This window comes from Canis lupus, chromosome 22 (assembly GCF_048164855.1).
Source record: "Canis lupus baileyi chromosome 22, mCanLup2.hap1, whole genome shotgun sequence".
Taxonomy (NCBI): domain Eukaryota; kingdom Metazoa; phylum Chordata; class Mammalia; order Carnivora; family Canidae; genus Canis; species Canis lupus.
In genome coordinates, this window is record NC_132859.1 from 10,516,363 (window position 1) to 10,531,085 (window position 14,723).

Sequence of the window (14,723 nt, forward strand, 5' to 3'; positions counted from 1 at the left end):
AGTTTTCTTAAAATGCATCCTTCATTGAGTGTATACAAGATATACCCTAGGCACAGATAACAATTTTGTCCCTCAAATTATTAATTTTGATCCCTCATAGATAACAAAACTAAAACTCCATCTCATTGGCTCATGAAATTTTTGTCACACTCTGAACTCAGTCTTAACTTCCTTACAGTTTTAAATAAATTTTTTTTATATATCCTAGCTATTTTGATCCACCTATTCTTCAAATACATTTGAAATTTCTTTTCTTTGAGCTCACAATTTGATAAACCTACAGAGGCATCTTTTAATTTTCAGACCCATCAAAGTCATTTTTGATGTAAAGAAAATGTTTTGTCTGTTTGGTTGCCTGCCATTGATTCCTTCTTTTTTTGGGTAACACACCCTGAGTTCATTTTGGGGAAGCACTACCTGCCGCCCTTTTATTCCTTTCCTGCCATAAAAATTGGGTCACAGATAAGCCCATGACTCAGTCAGAGCCAATCAGAACTAATCCAGGATTTGGGCTGGAAACAAAGGTGTTCTCTCACTCTTTACTTGAACCCCGAAGAATATGGTTGGAATTACTCCCAAGAAAGGAAGTATATTTGAGGAAACAGAGCAGAGAGATGAGGGAAAAAAAACATCCTGATAACAGTGTTTGAAACTTGGTTCAAAAACTATACAAGAGCCGATTATTTTATCATTTTCCTCAAAAATCAATTTGCATTGTTTATCTTGTCACTTATCTCCATTCGCCTCTTCCATTCAGAAGCAATTCATTCTATTCTGTTCTTTCATAGAGCCAAGAGTTTAGAGCAGTATCTATGAAGAGCATGGGACCTAAATCACCTTACATATAATGTCTATTTTAATGGAAGGACATTCAAATTACACAAAATATTCTGCATTTTTCCTAACAACAACAACAAAAAACCCCAGACATTCTGTGTGTGCTTTAAAAAGGTCAGCAGTACTAAGAGATTTTCTCTTAACTTCACATCAAAGTGCAAATCCAGTTAATTCTATCACTGACTAGAAGTACAATGAAAACACATTTGTAAATGGATTCTATGGCCTGGTGTGTATAAAGCACTTTAAGGATGTCTCATAGTGCTCCAAATCTTCCCTGACCTCAGTTTAATACTAGAGATGACCTTTACATTATGTGCACAGCTCTACCAGTGATGTCACAGTCTATCTACTGGGTCACCAAAAGAATGCCAAGGGAGAGAATAGTTTCTGGTAACTGTGTTCACCCACTGTGCATCAAAATGGACAGCGTTAAGGTGTCATCTACAAACAGATTATCTTCCATACAAGAAGCAGAGATTGATTTGCTGGGGTAGTGTATTTTTTCCTCTAAAAAAGAATTATTGTACTATATGAATTTAAAAAAATAGATTTTTTTCCTTCTTATAAAACATTTATTTGAGAAAGCCCAAACAGACCATTGCAAAGCAAGAGTGAAATGATTTTCAAACTTCTCAATTTTGTGTAAGGTGAAAGATAAAGATTTACTTAATATTATAGTAAGTTTCCTAAGATGGTTCCTTTATGGAGTAAAGTTGCCGAGAAAAAAAATTTCCTAATAAAAAATAACTTGCTTTAATATGTAATAATTCTCATTTGTGTGTTGCATGTTTGTGTGTGCTCATGCTCAGGATAAAAATCCTAGGTTTAACATTTTCTGATATACAAATTCATTAAGCTTGTACTAAAGACGAGAGAGAAGGTTTCATGGAAGCATGGATGGTTTCTCTGGCCAGTGGTCCCTGAACAAGGAATCCTCATTGAGCATGGAGAAACATGGACCATTATCACTTGGATCTTCTAAGTTTTGGATCCTAAAGGCAGAATTCATGAAGACACTTTTAAATTAATACCTTACACTCTGTTTTATAACTCCTGAAATCTCATTTTCTGAATTTAATATTTATATAAACATTTCCAAACTGTTTTCATTTCACAATTTAAAAAGAACCCATCTACATAGTTGTAGTAACATATATAAACAAGATTTTGAAGTGTTACCAATCATCATTAAAATTCATAAGTTGCAAGGAATAATATTTTAATTGAGTCACAGATTATCATTAAAATTGTTCAGGTAAAAAAAAAAAAACAAACAAAAATAAAAACAAAAAAAATTGTTCTATTTTTTCGCTCTTCCAGATTAGATTCCAAGTAATTTTTGGTTTAAATCTTTTTGTTTCCTTTGTAAGCATATACAGATTAATTAGACTGATTTTGGCTAAACATCTGGATAAATGTCACATTTTCCCAAAGGGACCTATATAGGTAAAAAAAAAAGGGGGGGGGAGTCTGCTCTTAGTACACTCCACAATAACAAAGTCATATGTGGTTTTAAACAGCTGGTGGAAACATGTTGTCATAAAAACATCATATACATTATTATTACTTCTTGGCTAGCAGATATTTAGATACCACATTTAAGTACTTTCTAGTAGTTCCTCATAAGGGCAATTTCTCTTGAGATGAATAGATAAAAGAAAAGAGAAGTAGGAAAGAAGAATTATTAATGTTTGCTTACTTTCAAAATTTACATAAAATATTTTGGTACTGAGCTCCTGTTATCTATTGAGTGCTGTTGAAGATTTCATGACATTAAGAAAGCATCGGCTTATGGAGTAGTTCTCATCCCTTATGATGTTCAGGTCCCCCAGGGGAACTGAGTCAGCCTTAGAGAGAGAGAGTATACAAAGGGAATTCAGGACCTCTAGGTAGCTGACCCAGAAAGCAACTGGGTAGAAAGGAAAGAATGTGAGTTAGTTTGGTCTTTAATGGAATTCTGGCTCCTTTAGTTATTGGTTGAATGCCATTAGGCTACAGACCTTAACTTCTCTGTGCCCCTTTAGTTTTATTCAGTGTAAAATGACAGTAATTTTACATGGCAAATACCACGGAAAATTCAAATGACAAATATTTCAGAAGACAGAAGAAATATAGGACAAATTTATGAAATACTTTCCACAGAGTCTGACTTCTATGAGACTTTAAATTACTATTTTCTCCTCTCTGATAAAGAAGACAATAAAGGCATTGCTGGCTATTTAGTGAAGAAAAATCTTAAAATCTTAAGACCTCTAAATGTAACAGAAATAAAGTCATTTCCCTAGATGAAGTGTTTTCCATTTTTATAAAAGTATCAACCAGTATTTATTGAGCTATTGTCCATCATAATTCCCATACCCTAGGTGTTTTAGCTTTAATTAAAAGAATGAAAAGATCTGGTTCCTCCTACTTTGCTCTGTTTATGATATAATTTGAACAATGGAAATTGCATGAAAATGGAATGCAATTATGGCAAAAGATAAATAATAAATTGTAATGATATCTTTATATGGAAGCAATATTAATAGATCTGAAGATTCTATCACCAGACATTCAGATGATTTTATCAAAGGTTGTAAACATGTATAGGTTGTTTTCTATAAACTTTACACAATGCTAGGTGTTATGTGCCCATTATCTTCTGTCAATCCTTGTGATGATCCTTTGCAGTAGTTCTTATTATTTACATCTTAAACCAAACAATTACTTCAAACTAAGGAATCCAGATCTTAAAGAAATTAAACAATTTATACAAAGTCATATGGTTAACAAGGGATGAATCTGATATTCTAAATCAAGTTACTCTTTCACTGAAGTCCATGTCTTTCTTAGCCACCCTACCCCTATAGAGTGCCAGTGTCTTTAGAGGGTTTTTTTTTTTTTTGCCACCATAACTTTAGGAAGGTCTTTCTCATATCATGGGTGTCTGTGCAGCCTTTTCTGCCACATAGATACTGAATGAGTTGTGGCCAGAGAAGAGTTATATAGAACAGTGATTACTATTTCAGAAGCAGAGGACCCTACATACCTGAGTTGTCAAGTAGAATGAAGAACTGGTTATTCCATATATTCAGTATTTTAAGTGGCAGTTGACCTCCAAAGCCAACACCCCAAAGCCCATTTAGTCTAAATATAGCAGAATTACATTACTAATGGTGATATTTCAACCACTGATGACTTCCTCCTTTTCTCTCTTACTCCTTTTAATCTTTTCTCAATATAAAAGCCAGAGGTATTACTTTAAATCTCATTATATCTCTGTTGCTTCTTCAAAGGTTTTCCTTTGCTGTGTTTGAAGACCCCAATTCTTCATCTATTCTTCAAAGTACTCCATAAGCTGGTTCTCGCATCTCACATTTCCAGCATCATCTCAAACCACTCTTCCTCTTAGTCCATGCACTCCAGGTAACTTGGCCTTCTTTCAGATGCTTGAAACACATCAGGGCCTTTATACATGCCTCTGTCTAGAAATATATCCCCACTCCCCAACTTTTTCATAATTAACTCATGCAGAGCACAGCTTTATATCTCAGCTCAAATACCACTTTGAGGAAAACTGTTCCTGACCCACTATTCTAGATCTGTTGTATGCTTCTATAACTCCATGAACTTTTCCTCCATAGAGAGGAAAACTCCTCCATGAGAGTTTGGAATTACATTCTTGTGCAATTAATTGATTAGTATATTCACTACTAAACTGTAAGCTCCTTGATAAAAGATCCCTTTTGCTCAGCATTGTTTGAGCAAAAGGGATCCCTTGCTGTTTTAGTCACCATAATATCACCAATAGCCAGGAGAGTCCCAGATACAGGTAACCAAACTTATTTTTAGAAAAATAAAGCATATTTTTCTAAATTATATTTTTCATTATTTCTTTAATCTGAATAGATAGTAAAAGACTTAAAAACAAGACGGAAAGATTACAGAAAAAGAATAATGTATGTAGATAAGTTATTGGGGAAAGGGCGCAGCATATTAGGATATTCACATTTTGTTCTTTTTTTTTTTTTTGGTCTTTTTTTAAAATAAATTTATTTTTTATTGGTGTTCAATTTACCAACATACAGAATAACACCCAGTGCTCATCCCATCAAGTGCCCCCCTCAGTGCCCGTCACCCATTCACCCCCACCCCTTGCCCTCCTCCCCTTCCACCACCCCTAGTTCGTTTCCCAGAGTTAGGAGTCTTTATGTTCTGTCTCCCTTTCTGATATTTCCCACACATTTCTTCTCCCTTCCCTTATATTCCCTTTCACTATTATTTATATTCCCCAAATGAACAAAAGAACACCCACTGCAAAGAAGACTCTTTCGATAGAGATGACGATCCATTTTATGAATGCCAGTTGACCTTTCTATCCCTAGTAATCCCAACTTAAGACCAATGGGTTCATGTACAGCTTGATCATGGCCTCATGAAAAGATGTTTTATAAATGGCTCAGCAGGGATGCCTGGGTGGCTCAGTTATTTCAGCATCTGCCTTCAGCTCAGATCATGATCTCGGGGTCCTGGGATTGAGCCCCACATCAGGCTCCCTGCTTGGTGGGGAGGTTGCTTCTCCCTCTCCTTCTGCTGTTTCCCCTGCTTGTGCTCTCTTACTCTATCAAATAAATAAATAAAATCTTTTTTTAAAAGGCTCAGCAAAAAATATTCTCATTCAACAAAACTTCTCTAGTAGTTGCCACTAATGAGTGGCCAACTTGCCATTAGCAAAGGCCAGAACGGAACTCAAGATATGGCACCTGAATTTTGGTGACCATCTGTCTGTTGATGACAAAGTGACTACATTGGATACTTGCAACATGGAGGGGTCCTTGGAGAGATGGATATTTGTTCTATTTGATTTTTTCTTTTCCTATCTGCTTTAGTTTTGATAGAACTGTCATCTATGGACTTACTAAAGGCTTTATTTTCCATCATGGCATTCCAGATAATGTTGTTTCTGGCTAAGGAATGTATTTATTACAAAAAAAAAAAAATCAATGGGCTCATGCCTGTGATACTCATTGCTGCGACAACATACCCTACTAGAAGCAAGTGGCCTTGTAAAACAATGGAACATGAAATAATTTGCTGGAGATTCAGTGATAGCTGAAGAACGAAATCTTGCAAATTTGGTCACTTTCCTACAAAATTCAGTGCATGCTTTGGACCAACAGTTTTTATGGCCAGTAATACAGATCTAGGAATAAACAGGTGGGAGTTAGAATGTCCTTTCACTTATAGAGTTAATAACTCACTTGCTAATTTTTTGCTTCCTATCTAGGGCCTCTGGGTTCTACTAGCTCAAAAATCTTAGTTCAAAAGGGAGAAAAAATTTCAATAAAGGACAAAAAATGATTTTTGAAAATGGAAATTGTGATAACTACCTGAGTATTTGGGGCTCGTCATGCTGATAGGCAAAGAAAGTAATCAACTGTATTGTAATAAATGGAAATTATTAACAGGAGAGAGCTCTTTGTATAGAAACCAATGTTATGTGAGATCTCTCAGTATTTCAGTACTCAGTGGTAAAAGTTAATAGAAGACTACATGTAAACAATAAAGGAAGGTTTACTTATTTTTAGACCTTGAGAAATAAAAGAAACAAATACATGTTCAGGTTGTTAAGTCATCCTACTTTGGAAAATCCTGCTCAGGTGGGATTAAAGGAATGGATAGTGGAAGAAGGAAATCATAAATCTCAAACATTGTCTTGTGATCAATTATACATTTGTTTCCTCCTTTTCCTATTATTTTAAATAAAGAGTATTGAGGATGAAACTATGACTGAACTAGAAGAGGAACTAACATTCTCCAAAAATAATTATAACCACTAAGACTATTTTCCTACTTTTTTTGTTGGGAGGAATGAAAGTGCCATCATTTATATGAGGAATAGTTGGGTCACATTAGTAAAAAAATATACTGCTACATTATTATTACTGTTCAGAAGTTTAAATATGGAAAGAAAGTATATGGATGCTGAGCAATCAAAGGGTCAAGAGTTAACAGACATTATTACTTAAACTTGACCCTGTCATTCTTTTCCTTCTTCTATAATCCCTTTTGTACAGCCAGGCTGAAGATTGCAAATTACATTTCACATACTATCTTGCCAACGAGGTTCTGGTTGTTTACTGCTAATGGAGACCCTGCACTATTTGAGAAACCTGTCAGATAGAAACTTCTTTTCTGACAGCAGTAGGTGAATGACTATAGGCTCCTGCAAAAGCCCAGGAGGTTCTAACATTTGTGTCAGAGTTCTGAATGTAGCTGAGTTAGTGATAGTGATGGGTGACTCTGGACCATTGAAGGTTATTGCAGGATTTTCCAATATTTTAGAGTTTTTGCAGTGACCATTGCTGTGGATGTGGGCTCTTCATTAGTAATATCCAACAGATTATGGAGCTTCTGAAACAGCTGCAGAGGGTACTGTAGTTTAAACAAACTCTTGCTATTGTGGAAGCCTTAACATCTTTTTGTGGTACCTAACCTTTGGGATAAGTGCTATCTTCTTTTTTTGTTCTTCCAGTCTCTGGGTAAAATTATTCTCATTTTACTCTACCTGAAAATACTCAAATGGTTTCTAGTTTCCTAACTGGATCATCATTTTACTCCATTTTACTCCTCTTAAGTTTGTCACAGAGTTCAGTAATTCATCTTCTTCTATCTATAGTCTCATCTTCTGTGATCTCACCCAGATTTATACATTTACACATATATTTATCTCTGTGCCAATAAATCCCCAGTTTAAATCTCTAAACTCATATATGCAACTGCCCACTGGGCATCTCCACTTGGATAGCTAATAGAAATCTCAAACTGCTTGTCTCCAAAAATGAACTTCTGAACTTTCCCTGCACACTTGATTCCCTCTCACAATCTTTCTGACTTCAGTTGATGGGAAAGCTACTGTTCCACAGTATTAGTATTTTTTCAAATGTCTCTCTTTTATTCATATTCTATATCAAATCCATTAGGAAAATCTATTTTTGTCTATCTTCAAAATGTTCACTTTTAACCACAGCCTTTGCTATCACCATCATCTTTCACCTCATTTACTTCAACAGTCCTCTAGATGGTCTCCCCTTCTATCATGATTCCCAGTACTGCAAACCAAGTGCCACTTTCAAAATGTTAATGAGGGGTCCCATATCTCCTCTGCTCAGAATCTTTCAGGGGCTCATTTCAATTCAAAATAAAATCCAAATTCCTTGTATCTGACTCTAAAAACAAACGCAACAGAAACAAAAGATAAACAAGTGAAACTACATCAAACTTAAAAGCTTCTGCATAGTAAAGGAAAACATTAACAAAACAAAAAGTCAACCTACTGAATGAGATAAAGTATTTGCAATTTATATATCCAATAAAGGGGTAATATCTAAAATACATAAGACACTCATACAATTAAAAAAATTAGTAGAGGATCTGAATAGTCATTTTTCCAAAGAAAGCATATAGATGGCCAACAGGCACATGAAAAGACACTCACCATCACTAATCACCTCAAGCCTGTTAGAATGGCTGTTATAAAAAAAGACAAGAAATAACAACTGTTTGTGAGAATGTGAAAAAAATAAACCCTCAGAGATCCCTGGGTGGCTTAGCAGCTTAGCATCTGCCTTCGGCCCAGGGCATGAACCTGGAGTCCTGGGATCGAGTCTTGCATCGGGCTCCCTGCATGGAGCCTGCTTCTCCCTCTGCCTGTGTCTCTGCCTCTCTGTGCGTGTGTGTGCCTCTCATGAATAAATAAATAAAATCTTAAAAAAAGGAAACCCTTATGCACTATTGGTTGAAATGCAAAAATGGAGCAGCCACTATAGAAAACCGTGAAAAAATTAAAAACACAATTACCATATGCTTCAACAATGCTACTTCTGGGTATTTATCCAAAGGAAATGAAAACACTAATTTGAAAAGACATATGCACCTCTATGTTGGTTACAGCATTAATACACCAGACAAGATATGAAAACAACCTAAATGCTGTGTTTAATATAATATAATGATATATTACTCCATCACTAAAGAATAAAATCTTGCCATGTGCAATAACCTGGATGGATCTTGAGAGCTAAGTGAAAATAAGTCAGAGAAAGACAAATACTGTATGATTTCACTTATATGTGGAGTCTAAAAACAAAACAAAACTTATAACTACAGAGATCGGTATGGTGATCTCTGAGTACAAAGATTGTTGGAGGGGTGGGCATGATGGATGAAGAGAGGCAAAAGGTATAGACTTCCAGTTATCAAATAAATTAGTCATGGATACAAAAATCCTCAAAATATTAGCAAACCAAACTCAACAATACATTAAAAGGATCACACACCATGACCAAGTGATTGATCATTTATTCTAGGGATGCAAAGATGGTTTGATATCCACAAATATATCATCATTAACCACAAATATGACCATATTAACAAAAATCATATTGTTATCTCAATAGGGTAGAAAAAGTATTTGATAAAATTAAATATCCATTTATGATAAAAACTCTCGACAAAGTAGGTATAGAGGGAACATGCCTCGAATAATATAAGCCATATGTGACAAAACCACAGCAGTGAAAAGATCAGGAGCAAGGCAGGATCTTTCTCACCACTTTTATTCAACATTGTACTGGAAGTTCTAGTCATAACAATCAGAAAAGGAAATAAAAAGCATCCAAATTAGAAAAGAAGAAGTAAAACAGTTATTTTGTGTAGATGACATGATACTACATATAGAAAACCCTAAGGATTCCACCAAAAAAATATAAGAACTAATACAAGAATTTAATAAAGTTGCAAGATACACTATTAATATACATAAGTCCATTGCATTTTATACACTGATAATGAACTATTAGAAAGAGAAATTATTAAGAGTTGCTGGAAGGGAAATGAGGGTTGGGCTAAATGGGTGATGGGCATTAAGGAGGGCACTTGTTGTGATGAGCACTGGGTGTTGTATATAAGTGATGAATCACTAAATTCTACTCCTGAAACTATACTGTGTGTTAACTAACTTGAATTTATTTTTTTATTATTTTTTTAAAGATTTTATTTATTCACAAGAGACACAGAGAGAGAGGGGCAGAGACACTGGCAGAGAGAAGCGGGCTCCATGAAGGGAGCCCAATGTGGGACTCGATCCTGGGACTCCAAGATCACGCCCTGGGCCAAAGGCAGGCTCTAAACCGCTGAGCCACCCAGGGATCCCCAACTAACTTGAATTTAAATAAGACCTTGGAATAAAAAAAAAGAAAGAAATTATTAAAACAATCCCATTCTCATTTGCATCAAAATTGATAAAATATTTAAAAATAAATTTAACCAATGAGGTAAAAGACCTGTACTCTGAAAAGTGTAAGACATTACACAATATGCTTTTGTTATTTTAATCCACAATTCTTTTCATACATAAAGAAGGAAATTAAGATAAAACAAAACAATCATCCTACAAGAGAAATATCTATTTATTTATTTATTTATTTATTTATTTATTTATTTATTTATTTTTAGAGATGCTTTCAACAGCTAATGACTGAGACCACTAATTTGCATCAGAATAGATTGTCATTGACTATTATGGAACCCTCTCTTAAAATACATTTTGTGAGCTCATATTGAGGCATTCAGGTGAATAATAGGAAGAAGTTAAGTGGTATATTTTAGCATTCTTCCCTTATACTCCTTTGCCATACTGTTTCTGCCCCATCAAAGAGCTAATAGATATTTGGAATTTCCTAACAACCATAGATTATGATGGAGGCAATACATTCTTATCAGAGTTCTTAATTAATAAGGCATCGTCTATATGATAAAGGTGATATATGTGTCTATACATAGAGAAATATTTTGTTTAAAGTCCTTTGAAGAGCAATTACTCTACCAAATATAAACATTATAAACATGAGAGAAATTGATGATGACACAAGTGGAAAGATATACCGTGCTCACAGATTAGAATTAATATTGTTTACATGTTCATTCCATCCAAAGCAATCTACAGATTCAGTGCAAGCCCAATCAAAATACCAATGATGTTTTTCACAGAACTGGAACAAACAATCCTAAAATTTATATAAAATCACAAAAGACCCCGAAGAGCTGAAGCAATCTTGAGAAAGAAGAACAAAGCTGGAAGTACCAAGCTCCTTGATTTCAAACATTCTACAAAGCTATAGTAATCAAAACAGAATGGTACTGGCACAAAAGCAGACACATAGATCAATGGAACAGAATCGAGAATTCAGAAATAAGTCCATGTGTACATGATTAATCTCTGACAAAGGAGGCAAAAATCTAAGGGGAAAAAGAATCTCTTCAATAAATGATGTTAGAAAAAAAATGATGTTAGGAAATCTGGACAACTACATGCAAAAGAATGAAACTAAACCATTTTCTTACATCCAAACAAAAATATAAAGTCAAAATGAATTAAGGACTTAAAATATAAGATTAGAAACCATTAAAAAATCTAGAAAAAACAAAGGCAGTACACGCTGGTACATCAATCTCAGCAATATATTTTTTGGGGATCTGTCTCCATAGGCAAGGGCAATGAAAGCAAAAATAAACAAAGGGACTATATCAAACCAAAAATTTTTTCATAGCAAAGGAAACCATCAACAAAATTAAAAACAAGCTGCTGAATGGGAGAAGATATTTGCAAATAATATAACCAATAGGAGGTTCATATTCAAAATATATAAGAACTCACACAACTAAATACCAAAAAATGGACAAACTAAATAAAAAATAGGCAGAAGAGGGATCCCTGGGTGGCGCAGCAGTTTGGCGCCTGCCTTTGGCCCAGGGCGCGATCCTGGAGACCCGGGATCAGATCCCACGTCAGGCTCCCGGTGCATGGAGCCTGCTTCTCCCTCTGCCTGTGTCTCTGCCTCCCTCTCTCTCTCTCTCTCTCTCTCTCTGTGACTATCATAAATAAAAAAATAAAAAAAAATAGGCAGAAGACCTGAATATGTATTTTTCCAAAAAGAAGACCTACAGATGTCCAACAGACCCATGAAACAATGCTCAACAACACTCGTAATCAGGGAAAGGCAAATTAGAAACACAATGAGATATCGCCTCATGCCTGTTAGAATGGCTATTACCAAAAAAGACAAGAAATAATAACTGTTGGCAAAAATGTGGAGAAAAAGAAACCCTTGTGCACTGTTAGTGAGGATGCAAAATGGTACAGTCATTATAGAAAGCAATATCGCATTTTCTCAGAAAATTAAAAATAAAACTACCATATAATCCAGCAATTCTACTTCTGAGTATTTATTTGAAGAAAACAAAAACACAAATTCAAAAAATATTTATGTATCCAATATTCATTGCAGCATTTTTCAAAACGGCCAAGATATGGAAGCAACCTAAGTATTCGTAAATAGGTGAATGGATAAAGAAGACTTAGCACACACAGACACAAAGACATAAGTATGTATATATATACACACACACACAAGAAAATATAAAAAATAATGAAATATTGACGTTTACAACATTATGGATGGATCTGGAGAGTTTTATGCTCAATGAAATTGTCAGACAGAAAAAAGACAAATACCACATGATTTCACTTACACGTGGACTCTAAAAAAACAAACAAATGAACAATAAAACCAAAACAGAAATGGATTCATAGATACAGAGAACAATCTGGTGGTTGCCAAAGTGAAGGGGTAGGAAGATGGGCAAAATAGGGGAAAGTTATATACCTGAAGTTAATATATTACATGTCAACCACACTTAAAAAAAGTTCTTATCACAAGAAAGAAATTGTAACTTTATATAGTGGCAGACGATAACTAGAATGACTGTGGTGAACATTTTGCACTGTATATAAATGTAGACTCACACTATACACCTGAAATTAATATAATATTATTTGTCAGTTATACCTAAAAAAAATCCACAGTCCTTGTAAGATATTACAATATCTGCTTCCTTCCCATTAGTATCTCTCTGACCTCAGGTCCTATAAGCCTTCTCTTGGTTTATTCTTTATTAGCTATACTGACTTTCCTGCTGTTTTTGGATATATCATGCCTGTTCCCAATTCAATCTGTTCTAGCCATTTGTCTGCCTGGAACTCTCTTCCACTACCATATCTTTTTTTTTTTTTTTTTTTTTTTTTTTTTTTTTTTTTTTTATGATAGCCACACACAGAGAGAGAGAGAGAGAGAGGCAGAGACACAGGCAGAAGGAGAAGCAGGCTCCATGCACCGGGAGCCCGATGTGGGATTCGATCCCGGGTCTCCAGGATCGCGCCCTGGGCCAAAGGCAGGCGCCAAACCACTGCGCCACCCAGGGATCCCTCCACTACCATATCTATAAGGCTCACCCACTCACTCCTTTAAGTATTTGTTCAGTGCTGTCTTCTAAATTAGACCTATCCCTACAACCTGTCTCCAACACTATATATGCCATTCACCATCTGAGTTTTGTTTCTCAGCATTACATATATTTATAACATAGTAAAATTGTACCATTTATTATTTATTGCCTCTCCCACAAGAATACAAATTTAATGAAGGCAGAAATTTATTTTTAACTATTTTTTTCATTTATGCATCATTCCAAATACCTGACACATTCAATGAATTTTGGTTAAAGGAATAAATTTATTTTCTTGCATAACTATTGTCTCCCGAATCTAGGAAAATTCTTTGAGAATGAAGATTGCTAAAATGCAGAAACAGCAGATTATCTTTTCCTCTCTGTGTTCTTATCTGACTCCTTTTGTCTCTCTCACACACACGAATATATACCAAAAAACCCACCCTCATATTCAGGCACACATATTGAAGAGGAGAAACTTTGTAAGTATGACCTGAAATGTAAAAGGTTTATGTTGCAAGTAAGAGTGGAAAGAAAAAGAAAGAAAGGAAAGAAAGAAAGAAAGAAAGAAAGAAAGAAAGAAAGAAAGAAAGAAAGAAAGAAGAAAGAAAGAAGAAAGAAAGAAAGAGAGAAAGAGAGAGAAAGAAGAGAGAGAAAAAGAAGAGAGAGAAAAAGAAGAGAGAGAGAGAAAGAAAGAGAAGGAAGGAAATGAAACATTGTGAAATTGATTATTTCTGATGAAACAAGGAGTAAGGTTTTAAACAGCCACTTGAACTGTTGTGCACAGTATGCTTTCATTATTATTCACCCTCAATTCTTCTCATACACAAAGAAAGAAATTAAGATAATACCAAAACAATCATCCTACAAGAGAATATTTTTTATTTTTGGAGATGCTTTCAACAGCTAATGAATGAGACCACTAATTTGCATCAGAGTAGATTGTCGTTCTGTATCCTGGAAACCTCTCTTAAAATATATTTGCAGAGCTTATATTATATTGTGGCACTCAAGTGAATAATAGGAAGAAGTTAAATGGTACATTTTAGCATTCTTCCTTTTTGCTCCTTCATGGTACTGTTCCTGACCCATCAAAGAGCTAGGACAGGTTTAGACTTTCCTAATGACCATAGATTATGACAGAGGCAATACATTCTTAATCAGCAATGATGTTGTATACATGATAAAGATGATAAATTGTGTGTGTATATATATATATATATATATTTATTTTTAAAGCCCTTTTGAGAGCAATTAATCTACCAGACAAATATAAACATCTCCAGGGCAAATGTCTACTGTTTTGTGGACGCAAATTTGGATTTCAAAGTTGTAGATATGAATGGAAACTGAGGATGCTGAACCTTTGAACACTTGGCATAAAGACCACAGAAACAGAAAGGAACTCATATCGTCATAAGATATTTTCCCTTGTCCTAAAGTTTTCTGGGCTATGCATTGTTAAACTCTCTAGAAGTCACCAGCTGCCTAGCCTAGAAGTTAACAAACATAACCTGATCTTAAACTGATCTATTTGTTTCAAGGTGGGCAGATGT

The 14,723-nt window shown here is 34.8% G+C and overlaps 1 long non-coding RNA gene across 2 annotated transcripts in view; it reads left to right on the plus strand.

Moving 5' to 3' along the window:
- Window positions 1-1,112: 1,112 nt before the first annotated feature.
- Window positions 1,113-14,723, plus strand: part of LOC140614426 (uncharacterized) — a 41,456-nt gene continuing 27,845 nt past the window's right edge. The window contains exons 1-2 of one of the 2 annotated variants that reach the window (XR_012015289.1): window positions 1,113-1,330; window positions 4,116-4,245. This is a non-coding gene — a long non-coding RNA (uncharacterized lncRNA). The remainder of the gene's footprint in view (window positions 1,331-4,115; window positions 4,246-14,723) is intronic. The other variant, XR_012015288.1, reaches the window with a different exon arrangement.